Raw genomic sequence first — 18,073 nt, 5'->3', positions numbered from 1 at the left:
AAGCAATGTGAAGCTTAATATTTCATAAGCATTCATACTGTATTCATTCGTACGATTTCTGAAAGATCGTGTGACGCTAAAGTCTGGAGGTATTAAACAATCCTGTAAAACAATTAGTGTCACCACAAAAGTACACTTTGTATACTATGCTGTTATTTAACAGGTTTAGTGGTTCTACCACTAACGGAATCTTCGCTGAGGTTCCTTTGTAACACGCTATGAAGCGCCACACTTTGGCCCTCTTCCAGGATAAATGACACTTTCCCAAGTGATGAAAAATTACAGAGGAACAAAAGCCGAAAGACAACGCTCTTTATCCATGATAAATGTTTAATTAATTTGAACTGGAAACCAGAAACGCTTCATAGAAATATACTTTAGGATCTGAAGCAGACCAATTGGTGTAAAGATATTACAGTACACGTTTAGCACAACTAGTGTGTGAGAGTCATAAAACAATAGCACTGCTGAATTCTTCACTGTCTGCTACTCTTGAAACATTTCAGAAGATTCAAATCTGGCTCAAACACTTCTTACAGATCCAGACAGACAGGAGAGGCCGAGCGCTCCCACATTATGTCTGATTTGCTTCCTTTTGGCTCACTTGTCAAGTTTACATGTAAATATATGAAAAACATTACAAAAGAAGAGCATTTCGAATACTGAAATATAACAACATCATTAGCTGCTGTGTTGAGGAAGCTCATTTGAAAACTGTAGCTTGTCAAACTTTGTATAGTTAGAAGCTACTAATAAAAAAAATATATGAATCTTGATTTGAATGAAAGCACTGAATAATATATGAACAATTCAATTTACACTATACTTCCAATTAATGCAAAATAATCAAGTAAAAACAAAATTAATTGAAGAAAATAAATATTTTCATAATTTATAATTTTGTAGATTTTTCAGAGGTGCACTGAATCAGATAAATGCTTCAAAAGAGTCAACATTTTGTTCATTCAAGAATGAAGAGTAAATTTGCTTGTGCAGTACAAAAGCGTATATGAACATGGCTTGTTTTGGTAAAAAAAAAAAAAAAGAAAAAAAGAACTTAGTTACTGAATAGAAACACTATTTTGATAACAACTACTGTGACATAACTGAAAATTGTAGTTAAATTATTAGTGCCGCCACTTTTCGTACCCCAACACTGATTATTGGTAATAATACACCGCCTTGACTTCTCTGTTTGTTAACAGTACACATGGCAGTACAGTTCCAAACTATCTGCATCATGCTTTTATTTCTGAACCTAAGGGAGTGCATCTTTTATTTTGAGATGCACTGTAAATGTGAGGGTGCAGTCATGGGTGAGTCCTGTAGCCTGGAGAATACCTATCGTTAAGAGTCAGCACATGTCTGCTCTCTAATTATATGCCTCAAGTGACTACAGGGGTGTCATTATCACTGTGTGTGTGTCTGCATAAGTGAGCCACACCTGCATAAGGAGCGACAGAATGATGAGGTTCTTAGAAAACGGAGAGGAAGCTGAGTGAATCTGAGAATAAACAGAGGTCGAGGACAAGGGTGAGGCAAAAAAATGAGCAGCAGAGGTTGAGACGGACAGCGGGAAGGATGGATAAAAAAAACCAGGGATAAGGTCTGAAAAACATTATCTGGACATGGATTTAAAGTGAAGAAAAAAAAAAAGTATACATTTAGGGCCAGATAAATATATTTCTAAATATAACAGGAGTGGAAATTTCTGCAGGTGATTTACTGACAATGAACAAATTAAAGAACACAGACTACTATTTTAACACCAAACAACGGTTTGCGCTGGTGCAAGTTGCAAGTAAATCTAGCCCTTTATCTGTTAGAAAGCATGAAAGTTTGAACATAGCTTCCTGTTGAACAAGCAAGACTCAATTAAATATGTATAGGAAAATTAAATAAAATGGATTTATTGATGATAAATATATAATCCTAACATAATTTAATAATTTATAATTTAAATATAATTTAAAACATATGCAGTATATGAATACTATTACAAAAATCTCATTCATGTATCATTTATTTATGACAGACAAATGCATCACATTAGGTTTATTAGTTTGTTTATGCAAAAAGAATTGAAGTATTTGAAAATTAAAATACACAAATCTTTAGAGTAAATGATGACTTTTCTGGTAAAAAAAAAAAGAAAAAAAAGAATAAAAAATAATTTGGCAAAGACTCTCTCGCCCCTTTAGACTCGTTTCTGTCCCAGTCTCTAAAACTCTCTATTTTTCTCTCTCCAGCTGAGCTCCTCTTCAAGTGGAAATTAGTTTCCATGCAGCAGGCATGAATACAGAAAACCAATAGCGCAGCACATTTACCATTAAGGAGCCTGGGTATGTGGAAACAGTAGGTCATGGGGCGACCCGACACAAAGGATTCTGGGAGACTTTCCCTCAATGATTCAACTGCAGTGGCTCCCTCCTGCTGAACCAAAGTCTGCATTTTCACTCACAGGACCCTTTAGAGCAGCTCTAATTGACAAATAAGAAAAATTTAATTTACAGAACTTCATGCTTATGAGGAGATGGTGATATTTAGAGGTCATTTTGAATCTAGAAGTAAAACATTTAAAAGACAGTTTGTAAGTCATTAAATTAATTAATGAGAAATACACAGACCTCTTCAATGGGCTTCCAACAAAGGAAGACTTTTAACAGGGGAGCCCCAAGGAATAAAGCAAGACATGATTGATCACATGACCAACACCCTGCGTGTCCCCCATTATTTAAAAGAATGTTAAATCTCAGTGAATTGGCTGTTTTAAATCAAACTATACGGCTAAGAAATTCAAGGGTTGCATTTCCAACAGCTCATAGAGTCAGTAAAAAGAATCTGAGAAACTTCAGAATCAAGTAGAAGGCCATTTCTGAGCTCTGAGGGATTGTCTAGAGCCGATAACCCTGTGCCACACATTCCTCCACAGAAGACAGGCCATTTCTCAACTCGAAGACCTGTTGGTCCTCATCAGTCTCACAGTGACAGTAAACTCGTCCTTACATGTCTGTCCAGTTTCCTCTTCGACATCTTCACCCTTTAATGTAATCTTTTCGGTGCTTATGTATGCCAAACATTCAGTTTATGTTCATCATGTTCTCTTAATGGTTCTCTTCGAGGTCTCAAAAACAGAGTAAGGAAACCTGATCATCTTCATTTGTTAAAACCCCGAAAATGATAGAAGGGTTCTAATGGGTGACTTCATCTTAAATTCCTTGTGCACCAGTCACGAGATTGATGAAATCAGGAAACCCATCACTGCTTCTGTGGGTTGGTTTACTGTTGGCTTTTCATGAGATGAAGAGGCCTAAAAGCCTATATAACTCACAAAAACAGTCACAATTAACTGAGAGCTTCAACTGAGACTCACACTGTGCTTTTAAACCACAGTGGCCAGCCAGCAACCTTTAACCAAAGACACACAAAACACAATGACAGCATCACTAAAGATGGATGATCAGGCTAAATCCTGCATGCCAAGAAAACCAGAAACATGAGCGCCTCAGAAATCAAAGGGCTGAGTTGATGTCCACTTTCATTTGATTTGGATTAATTTGCTCATTTTTCAAGAATGTGGTTAGTTTTCCACTAGTCATTTTTTTCATCCAAAAAACTTGTTTTCTATTTGATATTAGATAGTTGATTTCTGGTAAATGGTGCAACAAAATAGATGGGAAATCTGCATGATGGTGGCTGTTTTGTCTGTCAGTTTTGGGCAGTGACAGATTGCATATGTTTATCTGGGCCACCTGATCTCCAGAGGCACATTGCGAACAGCCCATGGGGGGAAATCAGAGGCGTACAATCAGAGACTATTGTCGAACTGATGACATCCTGAATTTTAGCCAGGAACGGTTACTGTCTGACAATGAGTTACATCTGCAAAGAATAATAATTTTGGTGAGCATGTGCACATCTTCTCTGAGGTTTTGTTTGCTCTATAGTCATTAAATAAATAGGCCAATGACAAAACAAGAAAAGAATGTATAAAACCATATAAAGACTCAATACAACTATAAAGAGACCTCTTTATGTGATCCCTTTATGTGAACTCAAACCAGCCTCTTCTGAAAAATGTGCCTGTGGTGACATTTCTGCAAAATGATATTACGTTACATCTTGTTTCAAAGTAAACTGTCCAGTGAGTGATGCTTAAAGCATGTTAAATTTTCTTCATTTAAAACAGATGAAGCGGAATCTGCCAATGTTTTAATGTGTTGATTGATGTACATATTGCAGCAGTTTGGAAAATCACACATGTTCGTTCGCACTTTCAATAAAACGTAAATTTGCCTCTCACATTTTTCGATTGGTTAAGTCTCTTTACATGGAGGATTTTATGAGATAATGCGTATGTATAAATCCAGATTTAGAATTCAAAGAGACAAGATAGGCTATACGTGACCTGACGTTTTCATAACAATCGCTCACTCACGTGTCACGCCCATGTTCATATCCGCACTTTATCCAACATTCAGAGAGGTCACGATGAGTTCAAAGCGACACTCCTTTTTCACATTTTAAGTCAACAGGTGCAAGTTGGCTTGGCATGTGGCATCTGAACTGTGATGAATAATTTGCTACATGTTTTCTTTTAAAACTTCTCCTGATGAATAATTAGCGAGCTTTGATCGCAATTTAAATATTAGCTACCACACACAAACATGCACTTATTCAGTGTGTATGTATTATATATATATATATATATATATATATATATATATATATATATATATATATATATATATATATATATATATATATATATATATGTGTGTGTGTGTGTGTGTGTGTGTGTGTGTGTGTGTTCGTGTTTTTCAATGAGTCTATGTTAGATTAATTTGCAGTTTCATGAGACAACCAGTATCAGATAGCTCCTTTTTTTAAAGGCCAAAAATACCACTATCATTGGGTAAAACAACATAATAGATCTTAAGTAAAGCATGCGTGTCGATAAACCACTCCACCTACATCACCCAAGATATACGGCTACATGTCAAGCTGAACTATAAACTGCAAAACTCTGAAATCCCCTCCAAATCCTCAGGCTACATTTCATTCTCCTGTGAAGAAAGTGAGACTTAAAAGCATATTCCGCACCCCAAAGCCTCTGAACATTTTGTGACCACTTTTCAATCAGCAAATCTGAGTAAACATTAGAAAAATGGGAAAGAAAGAGAGAAAAGTAACAAGAGCTTTAGCCCAAGCAATTAAACCACTGAGGTGGAGAGGAAAAGGTGAAGCAGTCAACCCTATCACCTCTCAGAACGCAGGCGGGGCGGGGCTAATGCAGTCTGCTGTCAATGCTAGCACTCATTAGCGTGACGCATTAGCTCAGCAATAGAGCTGCCACAGATTCGGAAAACAGCCCCCAGGGACTAACAATTGTACAAAGGGGTCAAGAAGGTCATGTTTCAACATCCACCACAGAAGAAATACAATAATCATTTACCAGGAACTCAGTTTTACTTTATACCTTCCCGGCTGAGAAAAAAAAAAATTGAGTTTTACTAGTTTAGCGACTGATCTTCCAGTCAGACAAGAACTCAAGACACCCTTAAACAAGCAAACCAGGCCAGAAGCTTATACACTGAACAAAATCTGGTATAGAAACAACTTACCCTTAGAAATTACTAGTAAATATCAATTGCAAAGACAACACAATTAAGCAGAAAATGTTGAAGCAGAAAAACTGAAATACTATTTCCTTGTAAAACATTTTTATGTAAAAATGATTATGTTTATTTATGCATTTTTAAGAGTTGCTAATCCAAATATAAAGGCTTGTTTTGTAAAATACTTTGGGGTAAATTTTTGGGAGATTTATTACAAATGTTTTTTTTTATTACAGTATTTTAAGATTAAATAAGCAGGTCAGTATAATTTATACATCGTAAACAGTAAATGTAAAGATTTTTGGACCATGTTACACAAAATAATAATAAAAAATTATATTAATGTCATGTTTAAGTAGATACATTACTTGCTGTTTCTTTGTAATTATTTGTGCTCAAATACATATTTAAATTTGAGAAAAAGTTTTTGCAATTGAATTGTATTTTATATTATCAAATCACACTTTTCAAAAGCATATGTTCAGACAAACTGTAAATAAAAAAATCAGATCTCTTATATATTTTATATTTTTAAACTATACAAAAAAATAAAATACAAAATGAACTGGTAATTTTTTTTAACTCTAAAATACAATAAACTAAAACACCTGTGAAATATAAACCATTCTTTCAATTTATTAACACAGTACATTGAGCCTTATTATTAGGGACTTATCATGTTTTTTGACATACTAACAATCCATTGTAGCCTTTGCATGTTTTTACAAAAATGGCCAACAGCCAGTCCTGAAGTATACTGGCAAGAGGCATAACAGATTGTCTTTCTCAGGGCCAGGTCTAAAGTAAGTTCATGTTGTGCGCTTAGCAAGTGAGTGAAGGTTTTCACAAACACACATATGCTCTCTAGTGTCAGGGAGCTAAGTGCGTGCCACTGTTGAGGGAATTGTGGCCCTTCTCCAGCTCTAATGTTGGCTGCCCCCTACACGAAGGCCCAGGACCGTGCATTTAAACTCGGGTGGAGTAGACAGCCTTGGAGTCACTGTATAAGCTTCTCCACCCAGATTCAGCTCCTGTCTACAAAGGCTGTTAAGCTCCGAACATCTTATCTGTGGGTCTTTGAAGTGACCAAAAGCCACAAAAAACAGTGATATTTTCACCTTCACACGTCAGCAGTGTTGTGCAGTCACCAAGCAACAACCATTTCCTCATACAAAAAGAAAGAGAAGGCACCACATAGGTTTTTGCGAATTGGAAAATAATGAGGCACTAATTTAGAAATAACAAAAAAGGCACTTTGCATCATGCAGTATTAATGCACTCCATCATTCTCAAGCCATACATGCACAGTTGCGCACATAAATATGCGCACATGAACTCTGCCCGTCTCTTATCCTAATCCCTGCCACAATGCTTCCCCTCCCCTCTGGCAAGACCAGATCCCTGAAAGTGGTGCTTGTGTGTTGTAATGTTTCAAATTGAGAGCAGGAGCATTAGAGAGACTTTACGCAGAGCGGGGCGAACAGCACATTGCCCTAACAGTGCATACCAACACCTGTTTCAATGGCCTCTCTTCTTTTATTTACATGATAAACACTGAATTCCTCTACAATTAACCAAACCAGCATGGCCCCTGCTATTCATAGCTGACAGCTGTTTTTCAGCATCAGGGGACCTCATGATAGGATGCAATGTTGGCATGCACTGCATCAAAAGAATAAAGGAGATTTAAAGGCACAATATGTGATAAGTTTTTTTTATTTATTAAAGTATTTAAAAACCACTTGAACGGTGTTATATATTTTGCTGATTTGCGTACTTACGTACATTATCCCAAATCTTCCGAAGAATGTTTAAGCAATTTTAACTAGTGACATGGACCGTGTCGATAGTGTCATTGTGTGTGTACTGTGTATATTTATATGTAAATACACAGACATAAATGTATAAATGTAAGAAATATGAATATATACGTGTATATATTCATAATCGTGATTTATATTATTTATATTATATATAAATATAAATATTAACACTAGCTTGCTCTTTTTTTTTTTTTTGCTATTCCATCTGTTTTCTTTTTATTTATTATATTATTTAAAAGTCCTTGCTACGTGTACTGCTTTAAGCAAACTGAGACTTGTTATAACACTTGTACATCATTGCTCTTGTTGTTTTTGATTGCTTCCATTGTCCTCATTTGTAAGTCGCTTGGGATAAAAGCATCTGCTAAATGAATAAATGTAAATGTAAATATATTACATTTATTTCTTAAATGTATACACGTGTGTGTATTTATATAAACATATAAATATAAACAATACATAGATATATTATGTAAACACAAACTTTTATTTTGGATGTGATTTATCGCGATTAATCGATTTGACAGCGCTAATTCTATTTAATAAATTCTATTATTTTAATAAATAATTGTATTATTTAACAAAAGTACACTGTAAAGTATACAAATTTATATTTTGTAATTTGTTTAAGATTAAATTATTATTTTTAAAGATGTACTTTAACTGAGAGTTAGATGAAGAAAAACTTCATCTAAATGCAAAAATGGAGTATATTTATAATAATGGAATAAATTCAATATCTGATATCAACTGATGAATTAAAGAAAAACAACTAATGTGATACAACTGATATGGTACCGAAATACTGCACAATCAGTTCACAACCCCATTCAGACCTAAAGTAAGACCAACTGAGAAAGAGTTGAGATCATCTAATATACTATGACGCATATTCAAAGAAAAGAAAGGGTTAGAATCTCTAAGTTAACAAGTTTCAGTTTGCTATTCTTGGCATCCCTCACTCAACATTTGACTCAACATTTATTTTTATTCTTTTGTCATCCGTTACATTTTCCAGAACAACCAGAGAACAACCAGACACTACAGTGTGACTAGTGTAGCATCACTAGACCAGATCAACGGCTGATGAACGCCCTGCATCTTTTCCCCCCTCCAAGCCTTTTCATGCCCTTCTGATGTGATGACTTTATTTTTCTTCACATCCACTATCCTCTCCAGCCAGAGAATAGATCGTTTGGTCATCAGCGGACTCTCACAGCAACTACTGTTGTTTTTTGATTGGCAAAGACCCAAGAATCTTCAGAATGGAGGTTTAATACTCCCAGGACTGACAGCTGCAGGGATTAGGCACTCTTGCTTACTGTTATTGACGCCGCTGCATTGTGCCTTTCTCTATAAATGTAGCACCAGGACAGGGATGGGGGTGATGAGGGGGCTTTATGAGGGGGTCAGCGCTCTGAAGTCATGTTATGTGCTTCTGCTTTGAAGCCTGAATCGATGCATTAAAGAACATTGAGAATATGTGATATATGAAGACCAAAAAATTTGGGAATAGGCGTGAAAAAAACCTGCCTCAGTGAATGATATAATTTACGATCTGCATTAAGAACGCACTTGCTCGTAAGGTGGACGCCTCCCAAGATCCACCATGACTTCACTAAATTATCACTTATGCCCCAGATTCCCCCTTCCACCAACCCCTAGAGTCCGGTCTGACCCCACTCTGACCCCCCAGCACTGCTGACGCTGTCATGACAACCGTCTCAAGAGGCTTGTTGTATGTGTAGAGAGTGAGAAGTGTATACATGAGTGCATCTCTTCCTAAATGTGTGTGTGTGGGGGGGGGGAGAGGCACTTGTGACAAATGGGAATTTAAGTGTGTCATTTACGTAGTGAACAAAAAAAGCTGCATGAATGTTGAAATGCACAAAAAAATAACAACATCATTTGTTCAGATCATTCCCCTGAATTAAGACAAAATGAGGGGAGGGATAAAAGCTTTAAAGAGCCACACAGATGGGAAATCAAAAATTACCTGAATTACAGTATATGATGTAGCTGTCCATCAGTGTAAACAATATGCAAATAATTAAACCAAAAAGTACACGATTTATAAAGTTATTATCTTCTAAAGTAAGGAGTCGACTCTGAATCGCTGAAACGAGTCGTTATAGATTTCAAATCTTTTGCCCATCTCTATGTACGTCACTAGGGACACTTTGCATAATAATCTCCGCCTACCGTGTTGGGAGAAACGGAACTCTGACCTGCCCCACCCCCCCACACAGACGCTCTGGTGTGATAGCATCATGTCGAGGAGACAGTGTGTTTTTAATTGTAAAGGCAAGTTTGTTTTATTTTCACTGCCAAAGAATGAAGATCAGAGGAACCAATGGCTAAAATTCATTTTTACCACAATACCAGAGCAGTACAACAAATCCCTTTTGTTGTGTTCACAACATTTCACTGATGACTGCTTTTCTAATCTCGGTGAGTACAGCGGGATTTTCAAAGCGCTTGGCCATAAAACATGGTTCATTAGCAACTTTATTTATAACAACGAGCATCTCCGAATCACAACGCGAAGTATGATTATGAAATTATGTGTTTGCTTTCTCCAGAGCGTCTTATCAGTATGTGTGCTGTCTGCAGCGCTGATCGTCATGTACAAACACGTCATTAAAATGAAGTGTAACTCCGTGAATACTCAACGAAGAGACATCTATAGAAAGCTTGACATGTCTACTTTAAAACTAAACAAGTGCTGCCGAAAACAGATATTCTGTGATAAAGTAATCCATTTGAAAACAACGCGATGTCTGTTTTTCATGTCTCCCTTCGTTATATGTGCGGCTTGAATACACCCACACAGAAGAAAAGCAGTGAGACTGTTCAAGTTTTTTATTTTACTGTTTGCTTCGCGGTGAGAGGAATAAGACATAATTCACCCTAAACAGATGCTAACGCATAGTTTACCGTGGAGGTGTGTGCGAACAACCAATCCAATCTGCTTGCATTTTAGTTGACCAATCAGAACACAGTATGCTACCGAAAGGTGGGGTTTAAGGAAACTGAATCTTTTGAACAGCTTCGCGCGAACTGTTTGGGGATCTCTGATCTCTGTAATTTTAAAATGATATTTTGACAAAATGACAATGTTTTTTAACCTTGGATGGATTTAAACCTAATGTACAGGACAGTAAAATAAACAGTGATAGGAAGCTTAGAATTTTCATCTTACTGGCTCTTTAATATTCATTTAGATTTTGTGAACTTGAGCAATGGTTGCTCTAAATAAATACAAAATTTTAATTAAAATGAAAAAAGGCAGATATCCAACATTGACAAGTATTGAAGTCCAATAAATTGTTTGCAAATTATAACTGATGAAAAGACTACTTCTGTTCTCATGACAAATGTTCCTCATTACGCTCGAAATATTATGTCAACAGGTTTGTACAGGTATTAATTATCCATATCTGGGCTCTTTGAAATGTGCCTGGAAAAGCATCCGTGTGAATATTTAGCGATGTGCTTTAAAGGGTTGTTTATATAAAAAGATTCCCTTCTTAATGTTCAAAGTGTGTTAAGCACAAAGACAACACCTCAGAGTTCTCTCATTGCTCTCTTCCCAAACATGACCTCGTAATGTCTTCAAGGAATGCTCAGAATAGAACAAAGTGACCAATTTAGAATATTTACTTAATTTAGTCTTTTATCATCATCTTCTTCATCCTCCTGACAAGGAAAGCGAAAAATTATTAAGAAAGGATAAATTTGGATGCAAAACATTTGAGGACTAGCAGCATAAAAAAAGCAAGCATGTCATTGCATTAAATAAAGCCTCAAATAATTTTTCTTTTATTTTAGAGAATTTTAGAAAGATTTGAATTTATAAAACATTACATTTATTGTTTGAAATGAAGACTTGGAAACTTTGTAGTTCGGAAATGTTAGCAGAACGTGATGAACTGTATCTATAGTTACTATGTCTGGAAACTTGAGCAACCTTAAGGAGATCCCCCCAAAAAATAATAAATAAATAAATAATCATCTTGAGACCATTTGGTTTTAAGTAATCACACAAAAAAGCCACCTGCAAATTTTTTTTTTCTTAGCCATGTGGATTGACATTTTATTTCTAATCTAATAAAATGTAAAAATTAATTTTGGGACCACTGTATTTCTCTATAGTGACCATAAATGTACTTATGTGAAACCTTAAAAGCACACAATTCCTAAAATCACTATAAGCCTTGAAAAAAAAGAAAGAAAAAAAGATTACGGCAAAAGCAAGAGATTTTAGTATGGATGGCACAGCTTAAGTCAGTATATAGTGTATGATTGGCAAGATTAATATTTCACTAAGGCCTGTCAACATACCAAAATAAAGGCAGATCCAGTGAACCCCTCAGGGCAAGATGTCTCTCAATCGATTTCAGACCTTCTTTCCTCCTCTGCCTCAATAACTGTTCAATAATTGATGAGATACGATCCACATGGATCCCAGAATTCCACTGTAAAGTCTTTCAAGCAGCAGGTTGGTTTTGAATAACTTCAATAGGTTGGTGGAAATTCTACACCACCAAAACAGTCCATCATTATATCAAGGACAGAAGCAACATATTAAAAAAATAATAATCAGCATGCAATACACCAGAGAAACAACAACAACAAAAAAGAGGCATTTAGTAAGAATCAAGGTTACAAAAAGAGAATTGCATGAATACCTTCATGTGTTGCATTAAAGGATTCTAACTAGTATTTACACCCATAAGCACATAAACTTAGTTACTAATCAATTCCTTATTCATTTCCACCTTAATCGTCTTAGTATCAAAAAACATCCTCAAGTTCCCTGAGCAAGGACCTTGATCAAATAAATTTTTTATATTTCAACCGCTACGAGCACAGGAGGTGAATTTCGAAACAGCCTTAAAATCATGACCACTAAGTGCCTTTTCATGTTTTGCACAGGATTTTGATTGTCCCACACATCCAGCATTGCTGTTTGATACCACAAACCATCAAATGTTGTACAGCCAGGGCACTGGACAGTATTTTAGACAATGTTCACATTACAAATAAATCAATGGACTGATTAAAGGACCAAATAAACCGAACATTTAACAGTTTTAGCCTCTTTTATAATGCCAGCTCTGTCTTGAACTGTATACCAGCTGCAATAAAACCTCTCATCTGAACTAAAATGAGTACTATTAGAACTAGTAGATTAAAGCCCTCTCTTATTCTACATATGTAAAATATAGGATTAGAAACCTACAAATTATAAATCTGACATTATTTCTGATCTGTTATGATTTTAACTTAATGCATTACTTTTTCAGTTGGGGCTGTGAATGAATAATAAATTGGCCCAGTGAACATATAATGTGTATTTCGAAATGTCACCTCAAAGTCCTCTAAAGTTGCCTAATGAGTTTGTTTTAACAGAAAACAATTTCTGAGCAACTTTGTTGTGTGGGTGTAAAGTGGACAATGAAGGCTGATGTGGGAACCTCATGGCATCTATGAAGATGCAGGACCTTGTGGACCACTGAGACAATAGTTGTGAGCAGCCCACCAAAATAAGACTTGGTAGAAAACATTATAAATAAGAGGAAAAATTAGACAAAACTTATAGGTCCCGTTTTGTGAATAACTGGTTCCTATAGACTCGGAACCTTTCATCGGTATAGCCATTTGTGGAACCTCAAATATCTTTTAATTTTTTTACACTTTATGCATTTTCCGTGTCAGCTGCATTTTTGAGGATCATATGTTGCACAAGTGCTCTTAGGCACCTCACTGTTTGAGACACAGCCTGTAAGTGACATGATAATGTAAACAAAGACCTCAAAGATGAGCAAATTCACAAACCGTATCAAACAAACACGCTGCTGAATGTTTCAAACATTTCTCTTTCTGTAAAGAGCCACTTACTTCTTGTCCAGGTAACTTAAGATGGAAGATGTTACATTCCGTGGCACGCAGCTGTCCGATGCGAACACAGGTCACAAAACACACCTAAACGCGTCAATGTCCATTTGTTTGTAGGCTTGTAGGTTCGTTCTTCGTTCGTTCTTCCTCAGTTGCCAAAGTTTCCAGTTTGCGCAGTGAAAGTACTAGCTAGCGTTCATAAACCGGTTAACCCTTTGAGAATTACGCGGAGCTCCAAAAAAACTTTCCCATTTCCAGGCGCACTGTCATCTTTCACAATATCATGAGGAGAAAATCCGTTAGTATTTCAGAGATAGTCGCGCTGCCTCTCTGTACGAGTCCAGTCAAGTGTTTGCAGGTGTCGGCTGTGCTGTGTGCTGTACCTCGCCCTCTCTCCACTACCTCCCTATTAAATCCAGCCAGTGTTAACCAGCTCCCTGCCAGCACTCGACTGCGCGGAGCCCCCGCTGCCTGATTGAGGCACTGAATGAAGGATTGTCATCCAGCTAATAAACCAGGCCTCTTAGTTAATCTTACAAAGAGGGAATCATTAATTATAAGCTAGTACATGAAGTTCCCAATACTGAGTCCTATTAACTTAGAGTTATTATCCATGGTGTCAGGTTGCATGGGTTATAATAAACCTCCTAGTTGGGGTGAGGCCTCATATTTAATTCTCTCTGATGTGAGACAGAGCGGGTTTCTGTCAGCCGCTCTGACACTCTGGTGATAATAGTCTTATCTTCTAAAGGCAGATATGTTAAAATGAATAGAACTCTGAAAAGATTACCATTTGAACATTTAACCAGTCAGTTGAGTCTAAATTTATTTCAGTAATATGTTTCTGCTAGTGCACTGTGTTAGTCTATTTGGAAAACACAAACCTCATTGACTAATATGCATTATTGGAGTTTCTACCTCTGGCTGTGGAGGGAGGTGATTATATGTTGGTGTTTAATGTAGCTTTACATGAGCCTTATGGGTTGAGCAGAAAAAAATCACCATAAACAACAGATGTTTTTCTCACAGTATAACTGTGTTGTTTTCTGGTGTGCTTCCAGCAATTAGTCTGTGTTTAAAAGAACGTGAAACTGCTGTGTGTTACAATCTCAGCCAATTAGAATTTAGGTCATGTTTAATGTATATGTTGAGCTTATTTTAGACCAATCATATTCAACAATGGGCGGGGCTACCCAGGGCAACCTTGCAGAAATAGAAACAAAGCAACCAACTAAATGTATCCTAGCTCTATAGGACAAAAATGGAAGAGATTATTACTTTATCATGCTGCATCTGGTGTAACAGATACAATCATGTTGGGTTTTACTTTTAAAAAGCTTTGCTTCTGTATATATTATTATTTTATTTAATTTTTTTAATTAAAGGTAGGACAATTTTGTCCACCACTTGTATTTGAAAATAGTCTAACCCTTGAATTATATATTTCTTTAGTATTACTATTTATATACTATTATAGAAAGTTGAATTAGCTTTCATTGATTTTTATTTCAGTAATTTTAGTACATTTAGTAAAAACTAAATTTAGTTCAGTCAGTTGCCAAGGTAACATTTCTAAAGTTTCCCATTTAATATTTATCTTTTATTGCATTTTAACTTAATTTATTTGACCAAAAATCATTAATAACAATTTTAGTTTCAGTTAAAAGTAACAAAACAGCTTTTATTGTATTTTACTTTACTAGATTTAGATTTAGATTTGGTCAATCTAGCACTTTTAAGAGATGTTAAAAATAACTGTCACCAGGAAAATACCTTTAGACATTGAGAGGGACTCATCTTCATTAGTATTCAAATGGCTGATTAATATCTTTCTAAATTTTGTCTTTTGTCCCCTTCATTATTGAATATTTGACTATGTCCTTGCATCTGAATTACCCTTGATACTGATTTTGCTCCTCTCTTTATGTTGTTACAGTTTACAACACAATAGTTAACAGGTTTTTGGCACATCACAGTTGAGGGGTAAGAGAGCGGAAAGAGGTAACCGATAGAGAGAGAGAAAGACACTGAGGGGGATCTGACCCTTTACACAGACAGGGCAGTGCTGTCATTGTGCCCAATGTCTCCATGCAGGAAAAGGGTAAAAAGCGCACTGGGAATTCTTGAGATTCCTGACAGTCCAGCCTTGGTGGCCCATAACGAAAGAATCAGGGTGACCAGGAAAAGGATTAAAGACAGCATTCACATCAGGCCATTCTCAAATTTCTCTCTTACGTGTATGTCTGTGTATGTGTGTCTTCCTCCAAAACAAACGCCATGTCTCCTTATGGCCTTTTGTGTGGGGGGTCACCCTGTTCTCCAATGGAGCCCAAGACCCTTCACCTCCCCAAGTCAGTCATAAGCCTACTCGTCTCACATAGTCTATTCAATCCCTCGCTCCAGTAGATGCTCGTGATTTTATTGACAGGCATGCTGCAGGGCTCCTCTACCTGCTGGGAGGATGAATCGATCGAACTTGTTTGCCATCACACAGAGAAAATGATTTGGGATGGCCGACAGAGGTATGCAGCTATGGGTGAAGGGGTTCAGTGAATGCAGGTCATTCAGGCACTGACACAAACCTAGTAGTTTTGTAGTCTTTGACAATATAAACATCCAGAAAATATTTTTCATAAAAGGCATTTTGTTTCAGTTTTGTTTCAGACCTAATTGTTTTTGCATATTTGTTAAATTTATAAGTTGTCACATTTTAGACCTGGTGTGTATGCATTTAAGTAGTTCCACTGATTAATACAGATTATTTTAAATGAGGGAGCATGTGTCCACAGCTATTAATTTGCATAAAACACACCCACATCATGTCCACGTCACATCATCAAGGGTTTTCTACAGCATCTTTCTTTCCTGCTCGTTTGTTTGCTCACACTCTTGTGTGAGAACATGCACAAGAAGATCAAGCAAAGCTAAGAATGTAATCGTCAAAACCAGTTCAAACACAACAAATTTTTTTTTAATAAACCTATAATACATTTATTCCCCTCATTTTTGTTACTCATAAATAATTACTTCTATAGAAACAGTTGAAGAGTTGGACATATGGAGCTCCACTCTATAGTAGTATTTGGTGCTTCTGATTGCTTTGGTGCTGAACAGGATAAGAAGCAGTGTCAGAAAAGGGTGAAGTGTAGTTTCCCACCCAGGGCAGTGTCGCTAGGATTTCCTCTGAACTCCCAATCTGATGTAGCTGACAGTAACATGCAACAGATGCATGTGAAACACCTACATGCTTCCTCTAAGAGGAAATTACTACAGGTGCAGCATGCACACAGGATCTTTTTGTCACTTCTTATGTTTTTGATTTTTTTTAAAATATATATTGTCCATATTTTGGTTCATTCTATAATTAAAAGGCCCTAAAATACCTGTAAAAATATGACAGATTGATTTTATACATGTGATATTCATATTCTGCTCTCCTTTTTTCTTTTAAAAATAGTTTGCAATGATCATATTGTTGGAAACTTACTCTAATTTAGTTCCTGGTTTGCTCATGAGACTTATACGTTCTGAACTTTCCAGTGGTTTTTCCAGCATCACTGCTTTGGCAGTTACTTCATGTAATCATATCCCCATACAAAACCTGCAAGGAAGAGCATGGCAGGAGCCAATGTTTACAAGAGTATTTTGTCCTGTCATCTCTATTGTGTACAAGAGCCACAGATGCATACGGGAACTTACAAATATTTTACAGTCTGAACGTGTTATTTTGACCTCACTTGGCTTGCAGAAGTATTATGGAAAGTTCCCAAAGCACAGTCGCATATACAGCACTGACAATGTGTGAACTTCACCATATATTCATCTCAAACTTGAGCTGTTAGGTTTTCTCTAAAACAGCGTGATGACAAACATAAGCAAAAACGAATTAAGGGAACTTCATATTCTGTATCTTTGGCTAAGCATCATGCATGACGCACAGAGTTTTGCGAGGGTTGGTTTTCTCCAACGGACATGAACGATTTCCCATCAGACAACGGGAGAACAGGAAGAAGGTCAAAGAGAAAGTCAACAAAACCCACCTGAAACTGTCAGCTTTTCCCAGAAGCAGACTCTTTCCTTTCTCTCTCTGGCCTGTGAGAGAGGGCCTCTGATAATATCAGTGAGAACCATACCAAGAAATTCTGGTTCTGCTGAGATCACTAAGAGTCAAAGCACTAAGATCACACTCAGAGAGGGGAACATGTCAAATCCAATCATCACTCTCTAGATTCAGACAGTTACCCACAGAATTTACTTTATCACTGAAATTAACTTAAACACCTGTAGTTTTTAAGGTCATTGGTGATAAAAAGCAAAAAAATAAATAAATAAAAAATACAAACAATAAATAAAACTCACTCTCTTTTCCAAAAACATCCTCAACTCCATTTGTATCCGATTAAAGGTCAAATACAAAAAAGTGGTTAAACTCTACTGCAACAAGAATTTGACCTTAAGGTCAAAGAGATATGAGTTTCTGTTTCTAATAAAACCCCAACCTCTGTTAATCCATAACGGAGGCCTTAGTCCAAACTAATACTTCATATCTAATCTGACATAATTTTGGTGATTTGGCAGACACTCTCTATCCTGCTGAACATTAGCAGCATGTGTCATACTGATTTCATAAGTCTCCTGCACCAGAGCACTGTGTAAAGTCATTTAAGGAAATCATACTATTTATTTTAATGAGAAAAAAAAATAAGAAAGAACGACAACAAATCCTAAATG

At 36.3% G+C, this 18,073-nt stretch overlaps 1 protein-coding gene across 4 annotated transcripts in view; it reads right to left on the bottom strand.

The window, feature by feature from the left end:
• Positions 1-13,926, bottom strand: part of LOC113076459 (semaphorin-3F-like) — a 33,194-nt gene extending 19,268 nt beyond the window's left edge. The window contains exon 1 of one of the 4 annotated variants that reach the window (XM_026249141.1): positions 13,346-13,926. The gene's annotated coding sequence lies outside the window, so the exon portion shown is untranslated. The remainder of the gene's footprint in view (positions 1-13,345) is intronic. The other 3 variants (XM_026249140.1, XM_026249143.1, XM_026249142.1) reach the window with 3 other exon arrangements.
• Between the last annotated feature and the right edge of the window lie 4,147 nt (positions 13,927-18,073).

This window comes from Carassius auratus, unplaced genomic scaffold, assembly GCF_003368295.1.
Source record: "Carassius auratus strain Wakin unplaced genomic scaffold, ASM336829v1 scaf_tig00020493, whole genome shotgun sequence".
In the NCBI taxonomy this organism is placed as follows: domain Eukaryota; kingdom Metazoa; phylum Chordata; class Actinopteri; order Cypriniformes; family Cyprinidae; genus Carassius; species Carassius auratus.
The sequence above is the reverse complement of the archived record's forward strand: the minus strand, read 5'-3'. Positions and strand labels throughout refer to the sequence as shown.